Source organism: Teleopsis dalmanni, chromosome X (assembly GCF_002237135.1).
Source record: "Teleopsis dalmanni isolate 2A chromosome X, ASM223713v2, whole genome shotgun sequence".
Lineage (NCBI taxonomy): Eukaryota > Metazoa > Arthropoda > Insecta > Diptera > Diopsidae > Teleopsis > Teleopsis dalmanni.
Window position 1 is genome coordinate 62,716,551 of NC_051848.1, and position 6,005 is coordinate 62,722,555.

Genomic DNA, 6,005 nt, shown 5'->3' on the forward strand with positions numbered 1-6,005 from the left:
GACTACCGTTTAATTCTTTCATTGATTTGCAGTCTGATATGAACTTGTTTCAATGCTCTATGTAAAGATTAGTCTGCTGATTCGAAGCGAACAATATATTAAGCTTTTCCATTACTTGGAAGTATCATGTATTTAGTTTCAGAATACTTTATTCTAAAACTCAGTTTATAAGCTTAGTTTTTTTGTTTTTATATACGTAATTTTGGAGAATTTCATTTAACAGGGCTATATATAACGTATTGCCACAAATAGAGGTGGCTATTGCTATGAAAAATCCTTTTTTTGGTATCATTACTCGGTGTTATATTGTATTAGTTTTGTTTGACATCGGGTTAGCTTCAACTGACCCTGTTCAGTTGATTTTGTATGTTAAAAATTATTTTTCCTAACAAAAGTAATATTTTTTGTTTTGTGCAAACGTTATAAAGCGATCGTCCATATTTAGCTGATATGACCCCGTGGGAATTTTCTGTCTCGATGATAAAATTACCGATTCGAGGAAGGCACATCAAGTTAATTGTGGCTATAAAAAACGAGTATATATGACTTTGTCTGATTCAGTCTCAGAACAATATGTAGAGAATACGGTTAAGAACTGACAAAGTTGTGTTGCACTGAATTTGGCAATTTTTATTTACTTTGGCACTAAGAAGTATTAAAATATCTAGACCGTACATATTAGGGATATTGAATGATTTATGGCCCTTTGGCGAGTGGCGTTCAAGGACAAAATATGTTCCTATAAATCAGATAATAACTTTTTTGATTATATTTTTACTTCGATTGAAATAAATGTTATGACAATACATTAGTATATCTATAGTTATTACTGTTGCTATACAAACATTTTTGGCTGAAAGTTTATTTATTGTTTAACTGTTTATATAACATAATATATAACTGTATTAACAAAATTGAATAATATATATGACTGCATGTCTTTTAGTTCCAGTTTATTTTCTTCTTCTCAGGAGATGCGGTAGGTCTATGGAAATTAAATTAAATTATTTGTATTACAATTTTGAAAGATATGTATTCTTATAATACCTGCCTATAGAAACACAAAAAAATTTAATTTGGTATTAACATGGAAGTTTTATATAATTAAAGCAGAAGTACACTAACCTGTTAAGTCTATGAACTAAACAGGTTCGCTAGGTTAGTTAACAAACAGATCGTAAAGACTTTAAATCTACTCCTATCGCCAATGATGGGCACTGACACGTGTTGAATCACAACCGTTACAAAAGTCTTTAAGGGTAGATCAAGCCTGCATGTCTGTCAACATCGATATTATAGCAATGGGTTGACTTCGCTAATTTTGAAGCAAGTTATTGTCACGTATTTTTCCCAGTTTATGGTAGATAAGAAATTACAACAGTACTTGAGCCCTATTTCAAGAGGTAAATAATTACTTCACATTAAGAAGAAGGAAGGGAGAATTGTGCTGTGTGCTGAATTATAGCAATAGCTTTCTAAACATCAAGAAATAGTAAAATATTAATATAAAAATATTAAGTTTATTAAAAATGTTAAAATATTTATTAAATGAAATATAAAGTTTATAGCTTTAATAGATATATTTATTTCAAAAGCTTAGAGAAGCAAAGAGATACGCTTATATAGTTATACAGGATCTTTGCCTATTGATTATTATAAACAAAAATTTGTTTCCAAAGCTTGAAAAGCGCTCTTAGTTGATAACATTGTTTAAAAGCCTCATACTAAAATCTTTGTTCAACATTAGGTTCGTTTAATCTGGTGTTATTCAACTGATCTTGTAGAAAAGAATTCTCGTCATTCTCATTTTATCCCTAACCGTCGTCACTAAGTCACATGATTAGACATCATTGGCAGAGTCGATTGTAGAAAAATCTATTGACAAGATCGAGCAGCCGGCACCCCCAGCAATAATAAATCTAACAGTAGAAATATAAAGATAATATGCGTTTTCTGTATTGGCTGATTGGCTGAACATAGATAAAGAAATATGCGAACGGTTTTAAACAAATTTTATTATAGGCTTTAATGGTTCTTTAAATCGTGCATGGGCGCATATATATTGGGCTTGGTACAAAGAGGGATTCTCTGTCACCAGATATAATAATGTTTGTCCTATGTTCAACAAGGATAAATGAAATCTATTTTGTACTTTGTTTTGTAAAGTTTAACGAATATGAATATGACCTATACTTGCTATACTTGTTGATTTGAAATATATGTAGAAATGCTTAATACATTCTGATAGGGAGTTAGGGTCAGTGTTACATAATATCGCTCTGTAGGAGTTTGGTCAACAAATAATTGAAATAAGAGGGTGCGAGTATTGCATCGGTTTTTGATTATAATTTGACAGTCAGTCGATTTGTGTGTCAGCAGTCAAAAAATTTATTGAGATCTGCAAAATGGTTCAATAATAATGGATAGAAATACTGTATTTAGCTTAAAAATTTCTATCTTTCTGCTATGAAACTGAATATAGTAATTATTTCAAGCTTCAGTAACGCAAAATTATTATTATTGTTTAAACTATTGCATTGAAAGACTACTACATATTTTGATGAGGAATGTTTTAGAACTCATACATTCTATATATTTATTGCTTTCAGTTAGATTTCGTTTAACTGCCGAAATATGTGCACATCTCTGTATTAATGTTGAACTTATTAGAAATACTACACTAGAAGCTTAGTGGATCCGCAAATACCTATGCTTTTAAAAATATAGAAAATCGTTGACACAGTTTTAGATTCAATTTAGCGATATTTACTTTGTCATCTGCGGTGAGAGGCCGAAAAGCAATAATATGAGTTTTAAATCTTTCTACTGATTGAATATTGAAATAAGTTATTAAATAAATAAATTGCAAAAAATATATAATATTTCTAATTAAAAGCTAATCATTTAGACTACAGATAAAATAAAATAAAACTTGCAGTCGAATTAGTTATAAATTATTGTATCTAGTTAATCTTAAGGATACTTACTGACAAATTTCTCTATCATCAGGATGTATAGAAAACATATGTTTTAGGCTTTGAGACTTGATATTTGCTCGATGTATGAACTAACTATGCATGAACTTTAAGGCTGTAAAATGTTATTGAATTAAAAATGTAACTTGACTTGTTAAAATATACTTACAATGTTTTAAACTAAAGAATCAAAAAGAAATTTAGAGATATTGAGTAAATTGCTTAATTTGGTTTTAATGTCGTATTGCCTGAAATGATATATTGAAATGTGTAATCTATCAGTGTGCACATATATAATATAAATAAGATCTAATTCAACTATAAATACTTACTTTGCACTAATCTTCATAAGATCTTTTCGATGGACCGTTTCTATTAAGTAAAACTGATAATCTTTCGCAATCCATAGTGGAATTGTTATCATATTCAGAATCGGAGCTGTCCGTTAAATCAGTCCATTCTTCTTCTTCCGGATATTTCTTGAGCTGCACCTGGAATACTCCATTTCTGTAGACGCTAACAGCACAGCATTTTTTCATTCGTCGTGAGCTTAGCTTTTTCTTCACAATTGATTTTTCGTGACTTGATTCCATCATCTTCGAATAACTTAGAATTTAAATTAAACAAAATGATGTGACAACAACGTTTTAAGTCTCAGCTCAATATTTAATTTAGTACATCGTGAAAAGAAAGTTGTTGCGGAAGAATTTGTTATTAATACGACCACAAAACATTGTGAAGAGAAATTCGATTCGCCCAAATGTATTTCTATTTAAATTTTAAAGGAATTTTAAACTCAGAAAAAAAGATCATTTAATATACATTTGAAAGCAATTTTAAAAATAGCTTGCTTATGTATTAGAAATTTTTTATTGTATATATTGGGTAGAATTTCTAACCTATAAATTATTTTATATTAAAAAGCTTTTTGGGAGTCGGTTTTACAATCAAGCAATCAATCAATCAGTCAATTTGACATATAGTAGATAAATCAATCTTTAGGATAGATATGCAATTGACAAATAATAACTGCAATTTCATGCTATTTGTTAGTTTTATTCTTATAATACTATCTTGATACCTTTTGGTTTTTTCTACATATAGAAAGCAATTTCTTTTGTGTCAATACGCTTATAAATCCACACAAAAATGTACTCCTATAAGAGAAAAATAATGTAATTTATTAATGAGTCATACTGTATCGAATAATGTGGGGCGGAAAGTTCCATGACATTTGACTCTAATTCTCTAGTGAGAAGACAATGATAATTTTAAATTTGACTTGAGCCTAGTACTATAAAACTTTTCACTGTCATTTGATGTCATCGGTAAATTATTCTGGACAGGGTTGCCCTATTGTTAAAAGTGCTGTTCGTGTGAGTTCGTGTGTTACAACTTAAGTCTTTAGTTCACTCTAAAGAAAAATCTACCGAATTGGTCTTGCATAACCTGACCTGCAAAATTGAAAAGGACCACAAAAACAAAATCGCACTTTGTGCATTTCTGGATATAGAAGGAGACTTCGATAATATGAGTTATGGCTCGATTACGAATGGTTTATCTAACAGGAATGTTGATTCCGATATTATTTCCTGGATTAAGGAGATGCTTCAAAACAGATAAATCACATCATTTACCAACTGTGACGTAATACTCATAAATGATTCAAAAACCATTTGCATCATTTATCTGTCGAATGTCGGTGTTTATAAGCATCGTATGAGAAGGATGTTAATCATTATACGTGCTGTTAGCTGTATGTATGAATCAGGTGGAGTCGAATATAAGAAAAAGAGAGTCAGAATGCTTATAAATGAAACAGTTTAATGATTAACTCTATTCACTTAATAATACACTCTACTAATAATTACAATAATACCACGTTTATATTAGGAACTATAGTGAACGAACTTTGCTAAAGTTAATTTCCAATCTTTACATTAACATTTCGGGTCTTCATTTTGATAATACCCTTTTTTTTAACATATTAATGAGCATGAAGCTAGAAATATTATAATAGAAATCTAGGTTGTTATTTATAAACAAATATTGAAAAATTTGTTTTTTTTTTATAAAGATAGCGATAAATAACACAAAAATAGAGAAGAATAATTTTGCGAAATTTAAAGTCTGAACTCGGGAAATTTCACGTTTTATAAAAAATTTCAATTTCTAAAGTATATTTTTTCATTTTTAAAAATTTATTTTTAAATAACAACCCAGTTTTCCACAGCAACGTTTTTAACTTGGCACCACGGTTGCCACTTGAAAATTTTTTTCTGTACCAAAATTGGTTTAAAAAGGTACCATTTCTGTAAAAAAAGGTCCAAAATTTTTCTATTGTCTTTTTATAAGAAAATATAATTTATATAAAATGTACAAAAAGTATAAAACAATACAATATCCACAATAAAGTTGGGTCGCCGAAAATGTACCATTTTGGAACATGAGTACCAGAGTACCAAACGGAAAAAAAAGTACCAATTTTGGTACTAAAGTACCATAAGTGGCAACCGTGCTTGGCACTAGGAATATATTATTCGAGCAATGAAAATGAAATGTCACATCGAAAATAAAAACGAAATGTCATTTCTCCATTTCCGTATCACAAAAACTTTTCGATAACGCATTATATCCAGCGTTGTATTCAAAAAATGGTGTTAAATGAAGCGAACTTACAGTAAAAGTTTGCATTTTGATGTGCCTATTTTTATATGATAAGGTCAGTTTTGGTAACTGATTTTGCGCTCAAAGTCGATTTCCACCAGCAAAGTTCGTAATGTAAACACGGTATAAGCGTGTTTATTACTACTACTAATACTACTACTACTACTACTACTACTACTACTACTACTACTACTACTACTACTACTACTAAATACTATCTTTCTTTTTTTTTTTTTTTGCAGTATGTGGTAGCATCGAAAGCCACCTTGTAAGACTTAAACCTACGGAACCCACTTCATTCCACAAGAGTCACGTTATATAAGGGGATGAGGAAGGGTTCTGAGTCTCACTCATCAAGATAAA

The 6,005-nt window shown here is 29.8% G+C and overlaps 1 long non-coding RNA gene across 1 annotated transcript; it reads right to left on the reverse strand.

Annotated features, from left to right (window-relative positions):
• Positions 1–857: 857 nt before the first annotated feature.
• On the reverse strand, positions 858–3,770 carry LOC119687317. The gene is made up of 4 exons (XR_005253149.1): positions 3,308–3,770; positions 3,145–3,223; positions 2,988–3,090; positions 858–985 (listed from the first exon to the last, which is right to left on the reverse strand). It is a non-coding gene; the product is annotated as an uncharacterized LOC119687317 (long non-coding RNA).
• Positions 3,771–6,005: the final 2,235 nt, after the last annotated feature.